Here is a 25,661-nt window from a genome sequence, read left to right as displayed (position 1 = left end):
CCATCCAAGGCATTGCAGCAGTGCTTGTTTCCTAACTGGGACTTGTGACTATGCAAAGGAATAGTAACAGCTTACACCCATGGCAGGTGGATAGGGGCAACACGTGCATTAACCTTTCTGCTGCAGGGAGCATCAGGCAATTGGGCTGTGTGTGCACAGCACAGGGGTGAAGTGGTGAAATTCCTTAGTGCAAATCTTCAAATTGGATTGAAGGATCAAAATGGTCATAAGAGTTTTCAAAAATGATGATAGCTTTGTTGCTCAGCTTGTAGAATCTTTTGTATTATCATGCTTGGAGACAGATTGCAGCAGAAATAACAGGAAAAAAAAAAAAAAAGAAAGGAGATAAAGGCACCAATGCCTTTGCAGTATGGTCCAGAGAGTAGCATGCTCTATGTCAATAAAATTGCTGTTGTGGAAATTGTAGCCCTCACTGGCATCAATGGTACATGTCCAGCTGACTGCCACTGACCCAGGGTTTAGCCACCAGCTCCATCTTTTGAAGTGATTTAAAAAGAGATCTGATCCACTTGACTTAATTTAGCACGTAAGATATTTAGCATACTGTAAGGTATATCCCCCCAAAATGTGCCACTCCAATCAATGTGCCACCTCAAGCCCTCACAGGGACACAGGGCAAAGCTGGGCAGAGAGAGCCCCATGCACAAAAGTTACAAAGCCTTCTCTCCCTCTTTCTGAGAGAACACGCAGATGTGTGCAGATGTCCTCTCCTTGAATCTGAGGCACAAAAAAACAGGCCAGAAGTGGGTTTGTTTGGAGCACAGAAAACTACCAGTGCTGCAATTTGGAAGGCTTTCAAAACCATTCTCCTCACTGGAGGCAGATGCCACAAGCCACAGTTTAATAAAACAGTCCTGACCCAGGGTTTGCAGCACTAAACTGCACGCTTGAGGCCAGATTAGTAAAAACAGATGGGCAAAATATAAAGCTGCATAGACTAATTGGATGCCCTGTTGGTGAATGCTTCCCATAATCAGGGGAATTATGAATGACATATGTTTATCTTTTCTTCCTCCTTGAGATACCATTTATTATACACAGTAACGAGGTACCTGGCCCTGTGATTGCTGGGCTGAAAATCCTTACTAAGATTTTTACAAGCTGTGTGCAAGCTCTTCCATTGTTAAAATATGGATGCTCTATCCCACTCCCTGGGGTTCAGCAGAGGACCAGCTGTCTGGAAATCACCATGATTAGAGATATTAGCATTTGGGAGACTTCTCTGCCTCCACAGAGAAAGGCACTTGGAGGTCATTTTTTTAGTCAGGGAGGAAAGGTAGAATGGGAAAAGGATGAGAGGATGTGGAAATAATTTCAGGCATATCACAGACCTTCTGAATAGACTCATGGTGGCTGTGAATGGTGGGGTTATGAAGATTTCAGCTCTCAGTTTGGCAGTGAGCATCTAGCCCAGTGCCCCATGGACATTGAGGGATTGGAGGTAAAGGACTTGGGAGAGGATCTGACTCCAGCCACAAATGCTACACAGAATGCTACTCTGGGTGAATTACTGGAGACAGACATTGAGTAATCATGTTCCTACCTGTATAAACTGCAATCAAAAGTGAATTATTCAGTCAGTGGAAATAAATGGATTTTTCCAGCTGGTGTGGCTGACGTGTACTGTGTATATCACATTTATATATCTTCCTTCTACCAACCAGCTCCCTTTTCAATAATCAAGCTCTATAGCTATAACAATTCTACTGACTGGAAAGAAATGTGTGTTCACAACATGCACCAAGAGATAAATCCTGATACAGCAACGGGAACACATTCCGTGCATTACATGTGCCAAAGAAGTAGGATTTATTCAGGTCATTTATGCTCCACTGGAGTGGAACAAGGAAAAAAATAGGCCTTTCTGTAATGAATTGAACCCTTTGAGTCCTGCAGAGAATAATCCCTATGCACTGGCTAACAGGGACTGCCATCCATCAAGGCAGCAATAGATGGCTTCATAGGACAGGTCTATCCTGGACCCACAACCACATGTACACAGTATCTCCTTCAGGCCCTAGCTGGTGTCTCCCTGCCTTGCAGCAGTCTCACACAAAACCAGGGCCAGTACCCTTCCCATGAGTTCTGGGTGCACAGGCGTACCTTCTGTAGTCTATCCCAACAGCAAAATCCCTCTTGCAGTTCCTTGCCCTTTCTGGACAGGCTGGTCTGAGTGGTGAATTCAGTATTGCACAAGTTATGGTTGGTTTATCCTGCAAAAATTCCCTGTGGCTCCAGTGTGACCATCCTCCATTTAGTTGTGCAGCTGCAGAGTCACTAAGATCTTGTGATCTAAACAGGGAAAAGGCAGAGGGAGGGAAGCACAGCAGGCAGAGCTGCAGCTGAGACCAGGGTTGACATCAAAGGCACTGAGCCATCACCATTTCCTTCCACAAAGAAACAGAGACTAAATTATAAACTTCTGTGAGTTTCTGCTATCCCCCATGTTTATCCCCATAGCTGTGAGCACCCTTTCTTGGTGCTGCAGAAACAGCACACTGCAGATTGTGCTACAACTGTACAGTAACCCTACATACATGTGCAGGCACGGGGCTGGTATGTCACAGCTGTTCTAAACAAACAGTGAGTCTATCTATGCCCCGAGGCAGCAGCGTGTTTTGTTTCTCCACAGCACTCACAATTTGTTGGCAGTGATGAAAGAAAGTTGGAGAAGGATAGAGCAGAAAGGAAACGGTCACAGTTGTGTATGTGTGTTTTACCACCAAACAGAATAAATCCACTGGGACATTATGGGCTATCTCAGTCCACAACCGGAGATGGAATAGCAAGCTCACCTCATCTCTGATGGGATCAGCACCAAGGGTGCTTTTAACCTTAATTGGATCGTGACCCCCGCCCCCAGGAAACAATGAATGAGGCCAAAAAAGCAACAAATGCTCATGGAATGCAAGAAATGCTGGTGGGAGCTGTGCTCATGGAATATTCTTATAAATCCAACCATTTCTGTAGTGTTTGAAAATGAAAACTGAATATATTTATCTAGGTTGCTGTCAGTGCATACATATACATGTACATATAGATCCAGAAGGATGCAACCTTTTGTCTTTCATTGTGGAGGTATTTCAAACAAAGTGTAGATTTTTCCTCTTTTTGAGTAGAAAGCTGCAGACTTTCAGAACCATGCACTTCAAAGAACTTCAAGCTACACCAGAAGTCATTAGTTATGTATTTTCATTTTAGCTATCTACTCTACATCTGAATCAAAACAGGAAGGGAGAAACAAGAACTATTGCACTGAGATTAAAACAGGAAAGGTAGAGTCCATTGGAGAGTATCAGAAATTGTTCATAGAATCATATAATCATTAAGATTAGAAAAGATTTTTAAGATCATCTACTCTAGCAGTCTACTTACCATCAATACTGCCCACTAAACCATGTCCCCAAGTCCCACATCTACATGTCTCTCGAAAACCTCCAGGGACAGAAATTTCACCACCTCCCTGTGCAGCCTGTTCCAATACCTGACCACTCTTTCTGAGAAGTATTTCCTTATACCCAACCTGAACCTCCCCTCGTGCAACTAAAGGGCCATTACCTCTCGTCTTGTCACTGTTATCCCAGAGAAAAGGCCCCCACCCCTCCACAACCTCCTTTCAGGCAGTTGTAGAGAGTGATAAGGTCTCCCCAAGCATCCTCTTCTCCAGACTGAACAATTCGCAGTTGTGGGTTGCAGTTTGTGCAGATCTCCAGTCATGCTTAGCCTTCCCTCCTGTTGCCCCTAACAAGTATTAGTCCTAAAACTGTTCTCTAAAACAATTTGCTGTTAAGTTCCCACCAACTTGATGCTTCCTTTTTCAGACCTACATTTTACTGCCTCTGGCCATTTCCACACATTTTCTTAAAAAATGACCACTTTTTTCTGTTTAACTAATCTATGTCCGTGAGCTATCGGCTACTGAAATAGATCTGATACAAAAACCTACATAGATGTGACATACCAATTTCTCCTGTCTGAAAATCTGCAAATTTTACCCCTAAGATCAATAGTAAGTTTACTGTGGTGTGTTCTATTAAGTTTTGTTTGATGCTATTTTCTCCTTGCCTCCAAAAGTTCTGGCTTTTTCTCATTCAGAAATGCTGGGCTTTTGTGTGTAAACAGAGTATGCTTGCTCAGGGCACTCCTCCCCTCTTCTTTAAATGGAAGACCAGTGGGCTTTTAATTTCTGACAAGATATTTGAGAGGACAATAATGTCAAAGGTAAAGAGATGAACACAATGCAATATACAGTTTTAAGGTGGGAAAGGCAGTGGTACAAGTATTTCACATACAGGTATATGTTGAACTTCAGCACAGGCTAAAATGAGAATGTTATCTATGCATATATATGCATTCCGCAATCGTGATTTTAGAGAGACAATTATGGAAATTGTTTAGAAACCCAAGAGATTTGCAATGTATTCTCTTCTTTTCAAAGAGAAATGGAACTTCTCCTTAAAACAGAATATGTAAAGCCACACAAAAGAAACTGATTCTTGTTTTGTGATGCGTGCAGTGCACATTTATCCCTAAGACAGTAAACATGTTACCCAAAACAATAAAGTCAGAGCAGCTAAAGCAGATTTTCTGAATATCTGTGGGTGCCCTGGTACTTCTGCCTTGCTGAACTCAGTAGGAAAACAGAGCGGGAACCTGGAGCTGGGGAACAGCAGTGGCTGCAGCAAAGTCAGCAGAATCCAGTTGCATTAGATGGCCAAAATTAGCACAAAAAATTGTCAGTGAAGCAGTTACTGATGCATTTTTCACAAAAGCCCTCCCAAAATGTATTAAATCTTAGAAATATGTCACCAGTGAAGTAACTGCTCTGTTTCTCATACAATCCTGAACACAAAGTAATCCAGTTCTCTTCCCCAAGTCATTTTGTTGAATATGATGACCTAAGAACAAGGAAAGGTTGGGAGGAGATCTGAAGATTTCTACGTACAGCTTGCAGCCAGGTCTGTCTCTTACCCCACAGTTTGAGATCTGCTCTTATCATGGGGTAACTGAGGACCATCAGTGTCATCATACTGAGCACCAAAAGGAGTGATAAACCGGTGTTACTCATGCCTTTAGATTCCTCCAGCAGAAAAGCAACCCTTTTTCAGGTGAATCTGATAACAGGATCAACAGTGAAACACTGTAGTTTCTCTTCCACCACATCCTCTATACATGTATTACCTAGACAAATTACTCCAGCAGCAGGAGACTTACACTCTTTATCGGGATAGCATATTAAGTATTCCTGATACTTCACTGGGGGGGAAAAAAAGACAGATGTAATTGTTCTTAGCAGAATATATTTTCATAACAATGAAATCTCAAGATCAGTCTCCTGTTCATTTCAGCAAAGGAAAAATTAGCATATCTCCAGATATTTTGTGCCAGTGGGGATGCCGTTATCTGAATCTGCAAGATCCATTTCTAGCTGTATTGTTTTACGATGGTTCTGTCACTGCAATGTAACAAAATGGCATGGGTTTTGGCCTAGACCAGTAGACAGGGATTAATCAAACTGTTATTCCTGTTCTTGTATACCACGATTGGAGGCTTTTAACTAACCAGCTGAGACAGTTATCAGTAAGGAATTTGTTGGCATTTTTGCATATTCATTATGGAGGAGAATTGTTCTCCCTTAACGGAACAGTCTGCAGATGAACAGAGAACCAAAACTTCCAGTGGAATCACATACCTGGCCTGGTTACAAGTGAGACCAATCTCTGCCTTTGAAATGAGATTTTTAGTGCTCTGAGAATCTGGACTAGTCTATGCATAACTGGGAATTTTTCTTGCAAACAAAATTCCTGCAGAGTTCCAAGGGACAGCAGGAAACACTAGATTTTCTCCTGAAGCCATATAAAAATTAAGTAAAAAGAGAAGGATCTACTGTGCACTCATTTCAGCTTTAACATGGGAGACCATTACCTCTACACCTGGGAGAGAATGCATTTGAGGGAGCCAAAAAAAACCCTCTACAAACTTTACCAATCTCTAGGCTAAAACACTGAAAGTGGGAGAACACTATAAGCTGGGAACTTGAAGTTGAGTTTTGGTGCAAATGAATCTGGGAGAGTCCAGGTCTGATAGACAAAAAGTATGGTCATCTAAACTTGCTGCATGAGACGTCTTCATCTTAATCAGCTGAGGGACAGTCAGCACCAAGGCAAGGGCCAAACCAAAATGAAGTGTGTCTGACACATCCGATGAGCTGTGCCCTTCAGTGGGCTGTCTCTCTCCACAACATGTTGCTCCTGAGTGCTCCTTCTTCGCTCAGGTGTGGGAACCTGCTTTGTAGAGATCTAAAATTCTGGGAGGTAAAAGACACTGCCGTATCATTAAGTACAAATTGAGGCTTGAGATCCTCAGACAAATGGACTTTTTGTAGTCTTCCTGAAGTCTTGATGGTGAGTGCCCCTGTGGGACACCACCTTCCTAGGATGATGTGGGGATAGGATGTTTGGCACTGCAGAGATAGATGCTCTGGACCAAATTCTGCACCATAAGTAAAAAGCATTGAATTCAGAGATAATTTACAACAACAACAAGCTTAATGCATTTATTCCCACTGATAGAATTGTTTGATGCTATTTCATAGTCACAGTCACCTGTGCACAGCCTGGGATCCGACTGGAGCACTGCCTGTGATCAGCTTTTTTGAAAGGCTGGAGAATACTTTGAGTTAAGCTTTTTCAGGTGGGCAGATGAAGACAAGCTCTGAGTAAACAGTATCTTTCCTGAAGGCACCAGGTGATCACAGCTGGGTGCGTGGTAAGAATTTACCTTCCTGCCCTCTGCCTGAAGAGCCCAGAGCAGGTGCAGATTTGTTACAGGAGCGCTCAGTCTTTCCTTGAAATGTGAGGTGGGCTATGTGCCCAAAAGTGGGACAAATGTCCACACTCCACCTGCATCTAACCTTCCCCTGTGAGCAACCCAAGGCAAAGCAGGCTGGCTGGAAGAGCAGGTGGTGTTTACATCTCCCATTTGATTTATCTGATAATGTCAAAGGAGCATGGGACTCCCCATTCTATCTGCCGAAGGCACAGATCTCTCAATCAACTTGGCTGCCCTTTGCTTTCCTTTTGGCCATGGAAACAGATCACAGAATCTTAGAATTGTTAAGGCTGGAAAAGACATCTAAGATCATCCAGTCCAACTGTCAGCCCACCCCCATCATGCCTGCTGACCACATCCCTCATTGCCACATCTCCACGGTTCCTGAACACTCCAGGGATGGTGACTGCACCACCTCGCTGGGCAGCCCGTGTCAATTCCTCATCACTCTGAGAAGAAATTCTTCCTGCTATCCAACCTGAACCTCCCCTGGTGTAACTTGAGGCCATTCCCTCTCTCCAGTCCTATCAGATCTCTTATCTACACCTGTGATTTATCCTGGCCTGCAAGAGATGTGCACTAAGTCCTTGTGAAACAAGATATTCCCCAATGGAGGTGTGATAATACACAAAGTTATGTATTCAGAGCAAGAACTCCCTAAATTAGAAGGCCTCCTTTTTCTTTAGCCAGTTGACGCCAGGATCCAACTCACAGAAACTCCATGCTCTTAGGCTTGGAAATGCCTGGCATTGCCACTGGCCCATTTTGTGCAGTGGTTACTATGTGCATTACTGCATGAACTAAAACCTAAAGGAAGAGAAAATTTACATGAGTTTTCAGACCACTAAAAGGCAGTTTCAAGTAATCGGATTATCAGCCCAGTTGAGTTCTACACTTGGCTTCTGTGATTTATTGCTGGCTTCAACAGCTGTGGCTCTTCTTAGGATCAGCTTCCTTTGAGCTGGGAAAGCAAAATATGTTCTTAAGGCACTTTGCATTCCTAATGGGCATTGAAGTAATCCTAGACCTTGTTACATTTCCATTTTTAACTGAATTAGTGAGCCTGTTAATATGTGCAGCAATTAGGCTTTTCCTTACAAATACAGACGGTTCCAGGAGAAATCTTTTCAAAATATATCTACCCACATCACTATCAGCAAACCATTTTCTCTACATTAATTACAAGTGCATTTTAATTCCAGTTTGAACAGATCCATGACCCTTGAAGGACAGTATCTCCAGGAAAAAGCATCCATAAAAAATGTTTGATTACTGATAGGAAGTACTGATAGGAAATCAAATTCCGCTGAAATCCTGGAGGGTTTATGCCTGTTCTTGCAAGATTTTTTATAGGATATTTATGTCTACCTGAAATTGTCATTTTTTAGGGTTATCTTTAAAAATATTTCATAGCAACCTAGAAATTTCAGTTTATCTATTCTGTTTTCATTTTAAAGGGAAACTGTCTCTTTATATTTCTAGCATTTACAGAAAATCTTATTTTACACACAGAAAGCATTGCTAAATTCACTGATTAGGTACTGATCACTTTATTTGTACCAGCTGAAGATAAAAAACTTGCAGGGACTGAAGTGCTTCTTTCTGCATTCTGTGTTGTACATCAGTTCTGGAGAATTTACTTATATAGTTAAGTGAGGTGAGACGTTGATGTGACTGCTGCAGTTCACGTAATCGAGATTTCTTCATTGCTGTATTGCAGGGAGTCACAGGACATAGGAATCTCTGATGCTTGGTCAGTCAGCTGCATAGGGAAGTTAAGGTTTTATAGATTTCTATAATACCTTGATCTATCTTCCTTTTCTAATAGCTATCTAACAGATTACTCTTAATGAGCGTTGTAAGAAAATACCAAATGAATACGTCATTTTGAGCAGCACCCAAACTACAATGGATAAGAAAATACAAATAAAACCACAAAAAAAGGGATCTTCTCTGCCTGAATGGATGCAGGCTGGCTCTGCTCTATAACGCAGCCTGTCTAAGCTGACCTGGTTCTGTATCTGCCAGTGAGAGATAAGATTAGATGAAGCCAAAAGAATAAGCACACCACTTGCTTATTAAAATTCCCTTTTCTTCAACATGCTGTTTCAAATGCTGAAGAAATAAAAGGATATTTGTTTGGAAAAGTAGTCCCAAAAGCGGAAATAGATCACAGAATCACACAGAATCACAGAATCACCCGGGTTGGAAGGGACCCCAAGGATCATGTAGTTCCAACCCCTCTGCCTAGCAGGGCCACCAAACATACACATTCAGATCAGGTTGCCCAGGACCCCGTCCAACCTGGCCTTGAACACGTCCAAGGACGGGGCATCCACAACCTCCCTGGGCAGCCCGTTCCAGGGCCTAACCACTCTCCTAGTAAAGAACTTCCCCCTAACATCCAACCTAAATCTTCCCTCCTTCAACTTAAAACCATTTCCCCTAGTCCTGCTGTTATCAGCCTTTTTGAAGAGTTTAGATGTGCTGAAGCCCCAGGAAGATCCCCCAGATGAGAAGCAGATACCAAAAAAGAAAGTTCTGTGTGTGAGGAAATCACAGCAGCTCTTTGTTCTTCCTCTCCTCATTTAGAAAAAACCTAAAGTTGTCCTGGTGGCAAAGTTAACTCAGATGGCTTGTAGAGATACGGAGAGAGGAAGTGAAATTCTGAGACTGGTCAGTATCTATGGTCAAAACCTGGGTTGAGATTGGTCAGATCTAGAAGAAGATGGAGATGAAAGAGTCTTCAGTGCTTTGATATATCTACCAACAGGTCACACAATATTATTTCTCTTACCTACTCAAAGAAATAATCTCTGATGTTTTTGATAAAATTTCTGCAAATTTACTGTCTTGGAGTTCTATGCCTAAGAAATCTGAATGAAATTATGTACTTTCCAAAACTGATACTCTAAAATGGGACAGAAAACGGACAAACGACCTCAGTAAATCACAGAATCATGGAATGTCTGAGCTGGGAAAAGACCTCAGGGTCCCTCAGGCCCAAGCCCTGCTCCAGTAGGGACAGCCAGTACAGGGTGCCCAGGGCCACATCCAGGCAGCTTTGGGAGATCTCCCAGGAGGAGACCCCACAGCCTCTGTGCCAGTTTTCCATCACCTGAACAAGAAAAGTAGTGAAAACCTGAGAAAACACAGGTGTTTCCCCACCATCATAATGCAGTTGCCACTTGAAGATGTGGAAGTGTGTGCCCTCACAGTGGAGAGATGGGGGCTCTGTGCCTGTGGTGTAGCATAACAAGGTACGATTGTGTCTTTGCAGACTCAAACATTAAGATTTTTCCCAGAGAAGCAAAATGAATGGGGGTTTTCACATACTGAGCTTTATAGGCTTACCTGCCCCTTCCCAAAACCTGCCTGAGATCCCTGTGTCCAAATGATGCTTTCTTTCACCTCATACCCTGGTCCTACACTGAAACAACTGCCTGACCTTCTATGTGGATAGACTATGGGATCAGCCCAAGCAATGTGCCTCTTAACGGATGGCTACAAACCCAGATCAAAATATCTACACCCACCCAGAATATGCCCAGCATCAGCTATGTGAGGCACACAGACGTGGGGCAACGGTTGCTGCACTGCAGCTTTCTCAGAGCACTGAGATGTGCAGTGTGATTCCCTTCAGGAGACCTTGTTATGGCTAAAAAGGTTTCTGAAGTTATTTGTGAGCCAGCCATCCTTTGGTCTGTTTGCATGGGAGACACACTGCTGTTCTGAAAAGAGACTGAATGAGCTTTATTTATTCATACGGTCTCTAAGAGAATCTCTAGGTAGCTTCTGCGCTGAGCCAACAGGGACTTGCCCTGTCACAGAGTCTACATCAAAACGCAAGTCCAAAAACTGCACGGCTGCAGTAACCTTAGTGGAGCCTTGTTGGCTTTGATGGAACACGTGGACACGACATTAGATGCTGAGGATTTGCTGTCATCTCCATCGTAGCTTCACGTTGGGATGCTTGCTGAGCTACAGAAATCTGTCACAGACTAATCTGCTCGGGATGTCAAAGAAGCTGGAGCTGAAGCCTTGATATATGAATCTTCTCTGCTGATAACTCTCTGCTGAGCTTTGATGAATGCATAAAGGATTGGCAGATGAGTGGAGTTTTTGATTAACTGTGCCAGTCTATGCACACTCAAGCTTCAGTGAGATTGTATATTGTCAGTTTGCTGTCTCCTGCGTGCTGAATTCTCATTTAAGCTTTTGTATTTAACTGGAAATTCTGATTTCTCTTTCACGATGCAGTTTAAAATGAAGTTCAAACCAGACATAATTTAGAGCATTATAAATACCGTGTAATATTTTCTGTCTCTCTGTGTAGCTTTGAGATTGAATTACCTTTAATGTTTATAACTTCTTGTATTCACATTTGCATTAACGCATTTTCCTTAACAAGATAGAAATATTTCCCTGCCAAGCACATCAGTTTGGAGCCGTGCTCGTGAATATTTGTCCCAGGTATCAAATTCCTCCATTCTGCAAAAAGAAGTTAACTTCTGGTGCCTTAAAGGGGAATTTGAGTATAATTGAATCATCCAGACACAGATAAGGACATAACAATCTCTAGGAAGATCAGCATGTAGATCACTGCATGCAAAGATGAATAGATACAACCTGAGCAAGGCAAACAAATATAAAGCAAATTCTGTATTCCCAAACCCACAGGAGAAGAGAAACAGTGCATCCCATTCTTGTTGTAACAATGCTGTTTGTTGGAGTTGTGCCCAAGCAGCCATTAATTTAATTGTGGACAAGCATAACAGGTTATCCAATTCCTGCTCTGCTCTGCTTGCACATAAATTAAAGCGAGGTTGTGCAAATGAGGACAGACTATAACAGAAAAGTCAACATAAGAAGACACAAATTTGGCTCCACGGGGAAGCTGTGCTTGCTGAATTTTTTGCTGTCACGCTGTGGGTTGCTGTTTTGTTTTCCTAAATACTCGACCTGTTCTTACAGCCTTTGCTTTTCATGGCATTTTCAGTGGGTCAGGTTCTGTGCTGGTGAGAACCAGCCTGGTGGTGTTTAGCTGACTCCTATTAGCTCAGGTATGGCTCAATGCACTGTACTGAAACTCCTCAGAACCATCATCTGATGCCATTTTTGTAGCCAAATTGCACTGCCTGTGACAGTTAAGCCAACTTACAGTCACACAGGTGAGGCGGTACCCTTTGTATCCACAGCTTTTTACCTCCCTGTGCTTGACATAATGCATCCTTGTAACTGCAGGGATGCGTTTATCTGACTCAGATATAAACAGGTTTGATCTGCATTGTTCTTAAGTACACTCCCCCCAGCTGCTTATACATTTTCACCAAGATAACAGAGACTCAGATTTCACCCAGCACTACGTGTTATTTAATAATTATGGTGATTTATTGTTTCACTGCAGTATCTTGAGACTTCTCTGTCCATTGGTATTAGGAAGCTTTTTATTGGTAGGAATGCCATCTCCTTCAGTTATTCTTTGTGTACAGGAAATCTCTAACCTGTTATTTTAGTTCAGTTAAGCAGAGCATAAAATCAAACTCAATACAACATAAACCATCACAGCAGGGCAATTTGTTAAGGCAAGTCATCTTCACAGAAGGGTGGTCCTGGAAAGGGAGGGACAAGGGGAGCAGTGTGCACTGGGTTTTGTCTGCCATGTTCTGCATTGCTCCCTGCACACGTTTCGGAGAAGACTCAGCCTGGTTTTATTCCCTCTTAGTGTGCACAGCAGTGGCAGCACTTATTGCCTGCACCCTCTCCTGTACCGTTTATTATTCCTAAGCCATGCAGGACTCCAATCAAAATTTATGGTCCAAAAGTGCTACTGGGGCTTTGCTGGTGTGGTTATTCAGCCTGATGTATTTACAATGCTTAAATGCAGGTGTTTATTGCTTCTGTGTATCCCTTAAGCTGTCCTTTCTGAGGAAGTCCCCAAGAGGTCTTTAGGAAGAATTGGTCATGACTGAGGGTTTTTGAAAACAGTTTCCCCCATACCCTTATGGGGACAGTGCTTGCAGATATTTCTGGTAGAAGGCCCCCCTGTGCCCAGCAGAGCCAGGAGAAAGCAATGAGCCATGGCTGAGATCTTTTTTTCTTGCAATGGGGATCCCCCAGGTTTGGGGGGATTATAGGCATTCAAGAAAATACATTCCAAAATGATTCAGATTTCCTACATTGGGATTAAACAGACATTAAAAGGTCTGCGTCTCCCCAAGCAAACTGCAAAATGATTCATTTGCTCTTAACAGCCAGCGTGGCTTTACCAAAGTGTATTAACAATTAAACTGAACTAAGAGAAGTGAAAACAAGGAGAAAGAGGAAAACTCTTCCACACTCTGAGTTAACGAAGGCTCTGCTTCAGTACTTTTGAGCATAGCCTTGCATTTTCAACAAACTTCAGTGGTTGTTAAGGTGCTTTCCATTACAGCAGAGTGTATTTCAGGGCCCAGACAGTCACGTTTGTGGAGCCTGAGCTCTGGGGACAGCTTTCTTCAGCTGTTGATCATCCAGTCCTACTTTAATCATCTTAAGCTATTCTTTCATCTTGAAACTTGGTAGAGACTTTTAAATAACTTGGATATTTGTCTACTTAAAGTCTCTCTGCAATTTTTGTGGGACATTATGTGTGACAAGATTCTACATATTTATTTAATAAAGCATAAACATTAGAAGACTACAATTTCCTCATTTCTTAGTGCTTTGGCTACCTGGCTCAAAACACCTCTAAGGTGAAAACTCACTCCCTTTGAGCAGCAGTCCTCTCAAAAGTGTTTTGGTTGAAAGAGTAAACGTCTTTGATCACCATAGATCTGACTCATTGTATGTAAATTATTACTCTGAGAGTAAGGTGCCAAGAGATCATGGCTGGTCCTTCAGTATTTACTGAAAGCAACTGGAGAGAAAGGAGGCATCTCTGCAGACTGCAGAGGGACCTATCACTAAAGTCTTCATGAGGGAACATATTTATAAATTCATGAGATGGTTCATTGCACTTGCTTTACGTTCTAGTTTTATCACTGAATGAAAGAACTGATGAAGGGGTGGCAATATTTGGTTAGAAAGAAATCTAAATCTCTGCCCATTTCTAATTTTTAAACTACAGGTATAAGAAGTGAGACAATTAAAAAAAAAAAAAAAGATAAAATATTTTTCTATTCTGTTTCTTGAGAAACTCTTACAAGTGTTTTCTTGGAAACTGGTTGCTCACTGCACCACGTCTGCAGCTCTGCTTGGGTGGCACAGGGAGCACTGCTGAAGGCCTGGGCTGTGGTTTTCAGCATCATTCCCTGAACCTCATATTGTAGGAGATCATAGGCTGACTGAATCTTGCTGACTGAATTTAAAATTTGAATGGATTTCTTTTCTGCCTGGAAATATACATTTTTTTTCATTTTTTCTTCCAGCATACAGAACAAGCACAACACGCTGTAGGAGCAGTATATTATGGGAAAACAGGCCACATGTCTTAACAAACACTGCATGCAAACTCCTATCATAAACCTATTTCACTTTATGATACTACTCATGCTAATCTAGTCTGGGCAAAGAGTTTCAAATACCACCTGCTTTGGAATCACATAGACATTCTTTCCAGAAGGAATATAAAATGTTCTGCATGAAGGGTTATGCTACATACACTGAAAGTGCCCAGACTCTGAAAGCTTAAACAGCAGCAGTGGGTCCCCAAAGTCCACCAAAAATGTATTTCTGCACCTTGGGTAAAACTGAGTCTTTATTTACAAAGCAAATAAATTGTTATCATTATCTGCTTGAAGACCCTTCATTCATCACTCACTCTATTTTGGTACTGAGTTTATAAAACTGCACAGAATTTCAAATATGAAGAAATACATTCAGACTTCAAAATGGAAAATTCCTTACAACTGAGGAATAAAATATTAAATTAAATACTTAATATTGCAGCAGTGTTAGTAGACTCTCTAAAGCATTATATTTTTTTTTTCTTTTCTGTTCTTTTACTTAGGACTAGTTTCAGTATACTTTCCTTCTCAGAAGCAGCCTTGGTTCTAATGAGCTGTCATTATCAAATGCAGAAAAAATCATGAATTTCTTAACTGGCCCCATGAAAATATACCCCAACCAATGATTTCTGCTGCTCAACACAGCAACAGCCCCATTACACAGAGCTGTTTAATGTTAAATTAATTCTGTGAGGCATTTGGTCAGCTTGTGTGAAGCAGCACAGTCTCCCTGAAGGCAGAGAAAGATGTTGATTCACACTTGCTGACAGTGTCCACGTAAACTATTCTCAGTTTTTCCATGACCTTTAACTAGGCCAACGCCTTCTGATGGTTAATGTGACTGATGTTCCCCTACACATGTTTTCACATTGGGAGATGGCAAAAAAAATGATTTCTGTGATATGAGGTTTACTGTAAAATCCCCCATGGATTAAGCAGTGCCCAGAACAGATCAGGTCAAAGCCCCACCTCAAAGTCTTCCATCTCCAGCAACAACCAGCCGCAGATTCTTTGAGATGAGAGCAAAGATGGTTCTTCAAAAGAGATGTATGTCTCTTCCCTCTTGGACCTCCACAACTGTTACATGTTCTTGCTATGCTTTGGAAATGCCTTCTGTGATGTTAAAAAATTATGATATACTACACTAAGAAAGCAGAAAATGCAGGCAGAAAACTACATCCCTCGGTTGTCTTTATTCCCTGCTACTCTTCTGTTCTGTTCAAAGTTTGGGGCCTGGCAGCAGTAGAAGAAGTTGTCTGTATGCTCTGGGATCCATTGGAAAGTGGAGGGGATCCTCTGCCTTGGAAATAACCAAACATTTGTAGCTGCTGGACTTTTTGGAGAACAAGACGAGACAGTAGATAAGGGGCAGGAAACCTGCAACACCACCACCAACAGGGCAGCCCCTATAAAGCGCCAAGAGAGAAGCCCAGCCCTCCAGTTTTGAAAGAAAGATAATTCCCTTGAGATGCCCAGTGCTATCACAAAATATTGAAGAATTTTAAGTTTATTTTATTCTGAGTATTGTTGCAGAAAAATTATGGATGACTTCACCTACCTTTGAATCAGTTCCATCCATAGATGGAAAGGAAACACAATCTACTTAGAAATGGCTTTAAGATGAACAAAAAGGTATTTTTAAGAAAAAATATATATAAAAAAAAGCCAACATTGCTTTAAATTAAAATTGAAAAAAACAAAAACAACCCACCAGCAATTAAAAATAACACCATATCCATATTGACATAACAGAACTTGGCTAACTTCTTTAATCTAATGAAAGATGATGGGCAACTGCTAATGATACCTGACTTGTCTTGTCAATTGAGTGAGGGAGTGCGGGAATAGTGCTGTTCAACAGGGTGTGAAACTTGCATGGAAGCAATTTCCTTGAAAGTGTGGGTATCAAATTAAATTAAAATATGAAACAGTGGTATTTAGAATATTGTGTCCACCTGATCTTTAAAAAAGGAAAATAACATTTCAGAACTTTGCAAAATGAGTTGGAGATGATGAGAAGGAAAATAAAAACTTTCATCTATCAAGAGACTTTGAGAATACTGCTGTTATTTAGGAAATTATTGAGAAAAGAGATCACAGACAGATAAACTAAGGAATATAGAAAGAAAAATACTTGTATTTTCACAATTATAAGCCCCTCAATTTCATAAAACTCAAAGAAGTACAAATTTGTACATACAAATGGACAACACAGGGACAACATTCAGGGACATAGCAGTTAATAGAAAAAGCCTTGAAAAGGGAATTGGAATCCGCTGTACTGAAAAGCCTAAGCCAACTTCTAATTAATAGCAAAGAGAAGGAAATTTAGATTTACTGTATAACTTTTGCCTAGTTCTGGGTAAATTACCACAATTTGTTCTGTAGTATTTGATATTGGCTGCTGACCAGTAGTGGCAGCATATTGGATTACGTGGAACATAGTCCTGATGTAAAACAGCAGTTTTTACCCTCCATTCCAGACCTGATTGGTGCTTCCTTATTTTGACTCGCATAGAATTACAGAATCCTTAGAGTTAGAAGGAACTTCTGAAAGACCATCTAGTCCAACTCCCTGCAATGAACAGGGACGTTCCCAGCTCCACCGGGTTGCTCAGAGCCTGGTTCAACCTGGCCTTGAAAGTCCCCAGGAATGGAGCATCCACCACATCTCTGGGCAACCGTGCCAGCCTCTCAGCACTCTCACTGTAAAACACTTTTCCTTCATATCCAACGTAAATGCCCCTCTTAGTTTGAAACCATTTACCCTTCTTTGCATTAATTCTTCTGCTTGAGTGTTTTCTATATTGCAAGGCACCAAATACTTGTAAAGTTGATATTTTTACACAGCAGATTAAATTCCAGTTTTCAGGGCAGTGCTAGTGGCTGCCTGAGTCTTCAGATTGTTATTGCATCGGGTTCAAGTAGTGAGGCACTGTCTACCATTCCTCAACAAGCACAGCAGATCCTTATTCAGGATTCTGCAACTATTTCATTTTTTCACTTCATTTTTAGCCTTTTGTTTTTTTAACCCAGTTCTGCTCTACAGACATTTTTTCATTGCTTTGTTAATTATCATTTTTCACTTGCTTTTTTGAAGGGTGCATCAGCTTTCTTATACTTCATTGTGGGTTTGTTTCCACTTTTACCAATTTGGATGTTTTCATTTCCATTCAATGGAACAGAATGAATAGCAGAATAAAATGCATTTCAAATATCTAGCTTAAGCTATCTAAAAATGAGCTTTGCTGGAATTAATTACATTGGCATCACAAATACGTGACAGGGTAATTCTGACTTGCCTGTGGCACTACAAATTTCACATCTCATCAGTTCACTCATAAGCAGCTTTGCACTAGGAAGTGCTCAGCCTAAAACCTTCAGGTCTGTTTCTTGTTGCTTCAGGATTCATGCAGGAAGTTCAGTCAGGGTACTTTTATTCACATTAATTCTAATGTTGCTTCTGCTCAAGTAATCCCATAGAAGCAGGTGTGATCCAGGCTATTGTTTTGCATTAACTACATCACAACTGCCATGACAGAAGATCCTTCATTCTCTCCCAACGACTGTTTTGGGTAAGTTTTCCCTCATTTTAACTTACCTTAATGGCCAACGAGTAAAAGAGAACTTGGTGAAATGAAGGAATGGACAAATGCATGGATCTCTCTTCTTACCATTAACATGAGTATTTGACAAAACAGCAGCGTCTGCAACACAAAAAATGGATATTAATTACTCAGTGACCAAAAGGGAGGCACTAAGGGTACATAAGTTAAAATAAAACCCATCCTTGGGGACAGTGTGACTGAACAAAGTTAAAACAGAAAAATTAACATAGACTTCTCCTCGAATAAATATGCCATTGCCTGAGAGAGACAAATAATATCCTGGCCCAGGATTCCTGTTTTAGCAAGAAAGAAATTGTGATCCCCAGCTGGTGTAAAATGTCACACCACCACTTCATCCCTCATGTTCTATAGTTTAGCTCTTTTTTCCCAACATCTTCCACATTTTGCAAATCCTATGACCTATAGAATGATTTTCTTGACTACATCAAAGAAACTTAAAGCTATTTTTCAGAAGTTAGCCAACTATTTGTCTAAAATCTATTTCTTCATTTTAAAATAGTTGAGTATCTAATATAAATGCAACATGGTTTCAATACATTTTGCAAACACAGAACTACAGCTTTATAAAGGACCTTTCATTCCTCTTGAACCACAGCCCACTTAAATGATGGGTTAGATATGATGTTGAGTAGTGAGGCAACTTGTAATAGTACATAAGCAGTTGGTACATAAGTTCCTTGAGTTCTTTCAGATCTCTTGGATGTAGACCATCTGGCCCTAATTCATTATTTACTACTCATTTTCTCAGTGTCTTCTAAAATTTCTTATTTGGACAGATGAATTTCAAGGAATCACAGGGTGAGGTTGGAAGGGACCCCTGAGTCCTGCTCCACTGGGGACACCCAGTGCAGGATGCCCAGGGCCGCGTCCAGGCGGCTTTGGAAGATCTCCAAGGAGGAAATGCTACAGCCTCTGGGCAGCCCGTGCCAGTGCTCCGTCACCTGCACAGCACAGCAATGCTCCTGCTGTTCAGAGGGAGCCTCCTGTGTGCCCCTTTATGCCCACTGCCTCTTGTCCTGACTCTGGGCACCACTGAGCAGAGCCTGACTCTGTCCTCTCTGCAGCCTCCCTGCAGGTATTTATGGATATTGACGAGATCTCCCTCAGTCTTTTCTTCTCCAAGAGAAGCAGTCCCACCTCTCTCAGCTTCTCCTCACAGGAGAGGTGCTCAAGTTTCCTCATCATCTCAGTGACTCTCTGTTGGATTCTTTTCCATATGGCCATGTCTATCAAACATTTGAGATGTATGCTAAATAATATAAAAATACAAAATCAGTGTTGGAATCTCTCTCAGCTTTTCTGGAACTAATACTGAGGTAAAGATTTTAGATTCATATTGTGGTCTCCTCTCCAGTATTCCTTTTACACCTCAGTTCCCCAGTAACACAGCATTCTCACTGGCACACATTCTGCTTCAGATGTGTTCAGAACATTTATTTTTTATGCCATAAGTGAACAGTTTCTCTGAATCGTTTTTGGCCTGCCCTGTTATGGTTTTACATTTCACTCATCCATTTATTCTGTGAACTGCTTTGTTTCCCATTGATTTAACTCTGAACTTGTTGATAGCTTATGAAGCAGCAGTAAAACTGAAGGACTTGTAGGTCATTTGTGTATAGAGCATGAGGTGGAAAGAGCAGAGCAGCATTACTTTATGTGATATATATACTTTGCTTGGAATCATGAACATGTAGCTACCCCACTACTCTTTTCTTCAGAGATAGAAGCACAGTATAACTCGGGGTGGAAGGCATCCTGACAAGTCCCCAAGTGCAGGACCAGCTCTGAAATCAGACCAGGTTGCTCAGCTTTTTATCCGGTCAAGTTCTCAAGGTTTGAGGGTGGTGACTGCACAAATTCTCTGGGCAAACTGTGTCACTGCCTGACGTCATGAGAATGTTTTTCCCTATTCAGTCATAACAATCCCTGTGTTCCTGCCATGGGCTACTGAGCGGGCTCTGGCTGCACCTTGTGAAAAACTGCCTTGTAACAACAAGAAGCTGCTAGTAAATCCCTCCCCACAGAGCTGCCTTTTCTCCAGGCTGAGCATCCCAGTTGCTTACATCTAGGTGGCCTCCACTGAATTGACTCAAGTTTTTAATGTCTCTCATGTACTGGAGGACTCAGAATTGTCCAGTCTTAGGCTAAGCACTGCTGTGTACCCTCTGCAAACTGCTGGCTTCTACCAATCTCTTAACAGCTAACCACAATTTTTCATGTCTCATTTTCATGTGCTCATTTTCTCCTACTGTAGCTTCTATGTATCCCATAATCTTAGACAAAAATGGCCATTGGATCTACGTTTAAATTAGGGTTGCTAGGAGCGTGCACTTGTTACTATATTTACACTGCCATTCCTCAGTAGTGAGAAATACCATTGCATGCAGATTTCTACAGAAATGAGCAAGGATGAGAGGTAATGGCTTCAAGTTGCATCAGGGGAGGTTCAGGTTGGATAGAAAGAGAAGTTTCCTCTCGGAAAGAGAAGTGAGGCACTGGCAAAGAGTGCCCAGGGAGGTGGTGCAGTCACCATCCCTGGAGGTGTTCAAGAAACATGGAGATATGGCACTGGGAGACATGATCAATGGGCATGGTGGGGATGGGGTGATGTTTGGACTAGATGATCTTAAAGGTTTTTTTCCAGCTTTAACGATACTAAGGAACTTAGACAGGGGGGTTGTCATATGATGTAGCTTAGTGGGTAAGTGTAGGTGCAACCCACATGATGTGAATGGGAGTGGGGACTGTCATATCCTGTTTGCAGATGATGAAAATTCCAAAAGCTCTAATGAAGCAGTCAAAACAGGATGTTAGCTATTCACTAATATCCTTGTAATGCTTTGAGAGGTGGCCATGTCAATATTTCATGCTTTTATTTGAATCAAATTGAACAATTCAATCATGGGTACTACTTTTTAAGTGTGACTACTAAAAATACTATGGAAGTATCTTCCATAGGCAATATTATCGATGTATTTGTGCTTGCTCTTTATTATGAAGGGCACAAAAACAATTATCACATTTACACACACACACAAACTTGTTCCTGATGTTTAGTTTTCATGGAACCCTAACAGAAAAAAACACAACCTACAGGTAACTGGAATTATCTCTGAGGGAAGATCTTTCTTTAGTGCAAATATCCTTTTCATTGAGAACAAATTATGGCATTTAAACTCAGATGCCAAAAGGAAAAGTGTAATTTCTCTTCTTTGGCAGAACCCAGGGAGATTGCTGCTTCAGGAAGACCAGTGAAGTAACTCCCAGAAAAAGGGCTTGTAGTAAAACATCCTTATCCTCCAAAAAGAGGAGAGAGAAAAAACTGTAAGAAAGAAAAGAAGAGACGGTCTTGTACTGCAACACAATTGTCCAGTGTTTTCATTTAAACTTCACTGAAAAGATAATAGATGACAGCAATCTTCATGTCAGGAGTGACTTTCACTCTCTCATGTGCATCCCTCTGCATCCCACCCTCCCTTCTTTTGAGAAGATTATTTCCCAACTTTGATGTAACCATGGGTCAAACTCTTCCTTCAGGAACATAGGCAAGATGTCTCAGTCTGTTACATTTTGTTCAAAATGATGAACCAAAGCTGCTTGTGAACAGAAGAAAATCAAGTGTCCTTCTACAAGGGACTTTTTCCATTTTCCCAGTGCCTAACATATTTCTTTTCAATCATAGAAACTCAACTACAAACATTGTTTTCTTGGGAATGCTTTTAAAATGCTGAGAATCGAGCAAATATAGTCTGCCTCTCGAGTTCCAGTTTTCTGGCTTCTTCTTTGTCTTCTTATGATTTGCAGATGCTAATTTTTAGTGAGTTCCACAAGTTGCACCTATAACAAAAATGCTGTCTTCCCACTATCAGTGAGCTATTTGCTGAATCTCTTCATTTTATTGAAAATGTGCTGGATTTCAAGCATCCTTTTAAATTCAAATTCATTAAGATTTCTTACTTTTAATATGCTGCTTTGCTACGAAAATCACAGGGAAAATATTTCAAAGCCAACTGAGTAAACATAGAGTAGAGAAGATGAGAAGAGCTTGGCTCCATCTGTTAGACTTCTCTCAACAGAAGCCCCCCAGGCCTTCCCTTTTCCAGCCTGAACATTCCCAGCTCTTGCAGCCTCTCCTCATTTCAGACTCTTCTGTTTGTTATTATGTTTGTAACCTTTCTCTGGACTCTCTCCAGTATGTCCACATCTCCCTGGTTCTGGGCAGCCCAGCACAGGGCAAAGCACTCCAGGTGTCTCCCCAGGGCGCATCAGAGAAGGGTAACCTCCCCTTCCCTTGGCCTGCAGGCAGCGCTCTGCATCAAGGAAACAAAGAGGCTGTTGCTCTTTTATGCTACAAAGACACACATCTTCTCTCCGTTCCTTCTTGCAACGTGGATACTGAAGCCCCACAGAAATAGTTGTGACAGACCAGAGTGGTCAGAGAGTGTCTTATGTATTTCCACAATCAAGGCATCCCTTGGCAATGAGAAATTCATCCGCTGAATCTCTTTTTTTTAATAGTACAAAGAACTACATCACTACTAACTATAAGCATTTTCTAAGACATAGCCACTTATTCTGCAGTGTTGATAAGAAATCTTCCTTCGGAACAGACTGTTGATGCAATGCTATATATCCTATAAATTACCTTTTCCTTCCAACCCCCCCCTACCTTTTCCGACCATCTCTCACGAGGGTCTATGCCACAGTACCATCTAGTGGCAGGCGCTGACGACGACCATACCCGTCACAAAAAAAGAGCTCTAAACCGCTGTCATCTCTTAGCAATTTCAGAAGAGAGATAATATGAAGCTTTCTTTTCAGCTTGGAAATAATATCGTATAGGATAGCAAGAGTGTAAGTGACCTTGTCAGTGACTGAGTTAGACAGCTCTGGTGATCAAATTACCTCTCTGGTACACTTCATAAGCACAATTACTAATTACTTTCCCCAAAGATGATCTATTAAGATACTTGCTTGCTACTCTGAAAAGATGACAGAAAATAAGTGAATCTAACACTGGGAAAAGACACAAGGAACATGCCTAAGATGTGTTTTTACAGGACAACTTGCCTTCTCCTGAGATGCAAAGCAAGAAATACTTCCAACATGCTCTCATTTAGAAATAGCTCTCAGAGGATATGTATCTGATACTCATCATAGGCACCCAGTTACTTCCATTTAGGTAACTTCCAGATCACCTAGGACTAGGATAAATGCTAGAGAGTATCTTTACACCACACTCAATTTATATGTGCTCTCAGTTTACTCAGTTTATCTATATATTAAACATGAACATGGTAATGAGATGGTTTGATATCCAAAAATATAGTAGCAATGTATATAACATGACTTAACATCCGAATTTCTTGCACTGACTAGTCTCTTCAAATAGCATCTTCATACTACAGTGCCAGTCAAGAATCAGACTATGCAAAACTTCCATGGATATAGCAATTATTTTGTATTATCAAGTAAATTAACTTAAAAAGGAAGAAACATTTAAATGGTAGATAAACCCTTATATAAGAACTGTTTCTCAGGCAAACTGCAGTCAAAATCAACAGTAGCTAATGTCAGTGGTTATTTGAGCAGACTCCTCCTTGGAGATCTTCCAAAGGCACCTGATCATGGTTCTGGGCACTCTGCTCCAGGTTTCTCTGATGGACCAGCAGTTGGGCCAGAGGGACACAGACGTCCTTTCCAACCACAAGTATTCTGTGATCCTGTGGTTGTCATGAAGCTGCTTAAATAAGTAACACCAATTTCATTCCTCCATTTACTGAAACACATTAGTAAAAAGGCTTTCTATATCAAACCTGCTGCAAGTGGGAGAAAACAATGGTTCTATTGCTTCCTAGATATCTTACATAAAGATATGGGGGTGAGCTGGGGGTCGGCCTCTTCTCTTGTGGCATTAGTGATAGGACCAGAGGGAATGGTTTCAAGCTACGGCAGGGGAGATTCAGGCTGGACATCAGGAAGTATTACTTTTCAGAAAGGGTGGTCAGGCACTGGAATGGACTGCCCAGGGAGGTGGTGGAGTCACCGAGCCTGGGGGTGTTCAAGGGAAGACTGAATGTTGTGTTGAGGGACATGATTTAGTGGGAGCTACTGGGAATAGGTGAACGGTTGGACTGGATGATCTTGTAGGTCTTTTCCAACCTTGGTGATTCTATGATTCTATGATCATGAGAACTGGAAATAAGAAACTGAGATTTTCAAGAGAATTGTTCCTTGAAGCACATCGGCTGAGTTTTCCTATGTGCAGTTTTGATGGCCAAAATGGAATGATAGCAGAGGAAGGGGTGTGGATTGATGCAGCCTCATGCATGGTAGTCCATGAGCTGAGGTGAAAGAGATTGGCCTCTCAAGTGTCAGTTTCCAAGAATGTCACTTACATGTGAAGACCTCAAGCAGAGTCATGACGTTGTGTCCCTCAGAGGAGAATGCAGCTGAAGGGCTCACAGAGTTGTTTTCTCAGCTGTGACTCAGGCTTTGTCTTCAGAGTCTTCCACACTTAGTTTCTCATTCATAGCGGTTGTTTCTAAAAGATCAAAAATATAGAAAGTGATAAGGATTAAAAATAAAAATGGAAAGCTTCATCTAAGAACTTCTAGCCCTAAACAAGCCTGTGTATTTTTAGTATGGTAACCAGTATAATGGATACTTTATGTAAACCCACTTGCATTGATGAAAGATATTACATCAGTTCAAGATGCTGCATAATGATTCATAAGTGATGCTTTTGAGCATGGAGTCCAGTTTTTCCCCTGTCAGCTCTAACAATTATATAGCTGTTATGGGAGAAAACGGGGCTTTTTTGAGCACTTTTCTCTGAAAGCTGAAATAAAGAAACGGGGAAAAGACCAATTCAGACGCTCAGTTCTTGGCATAACTTCCCTTTTACAGCAGCTTTTATATTTCAGGGCAATTCCAAAAACATTCTGGATAATGTTTTAAATCAATGCTACAGTTTAACCTTACCACCACAGCAGTTTAAGGTGTTCTGTCACAACCACGAGTCACTCCAATGATGTATTTAGCATGCATGCCTTTTGCCAGGCCATCCATTTATGCTGTTTTTCCTGATCTAAAGCATTTTGACTGGGAATTCACTAACTAACGTTGAGAGGTACAGGCTGTGAAATGAATGACAAAAAACAAGTATTTGTCATCTTTTATAGACAACAGAGCATTTGAGAAAAACGAAAATGTCTTTCTTGTTTCTATCTCAAAAAACAACAAAGAAAGACTACGGTTTGACTGTTCAACAAACGTGTTCTGTTAGGGAACACAGCATGCCCCGTGACAGCATCTTGCAGTTAACTCACTAAGTGCACCAAACAGCTTGTCTTCTGACACATGACAGCACCACTATTTGACACATACTTGACTGCTGTGAAGTATACAAGGAGAAAACAGTTTCTTTTCAAATATAAGAGAAATGCTTCTGTTAAGAAAACAAATATTTATTTTAAAGACAACATTATAGTAAAACCTCCCTTATTTTCAAAGGGTTTTCATGGTTTATTCATTTTGCATTTCATAACTTTGTTTCCTAATGATAGCAATTTTCACTTCCTCAAGATAAGCCTCCATTTCAGGTCTTCAAAAGAGACTGTTTACAGAGTGGTAATTTGTGTTAGCTCAGATCTCTCTATTTCAGCCTTACAAGTTTCTGTACCCTTGAAAC

This window comes from Lagopus leucura, unplaced genomic scaffold (assembly GCF_019238085.1).
Source record: "Lagopus leucura isolate 7727_CA_CO unplaced genomic scaffold, USGS_WTPT01 Super-Scaffold_702, whole genome shotgun sequence".
Taxonomy (NCBI): domain Eukaryota; kingdom Metazoa; phylum Chordata; class Aves; order Galliformes; family Phasianidae; genus Lagopus; species Lagopus leucura.
Note: the sequence above shows the minus strand (reverse complement) of the source record.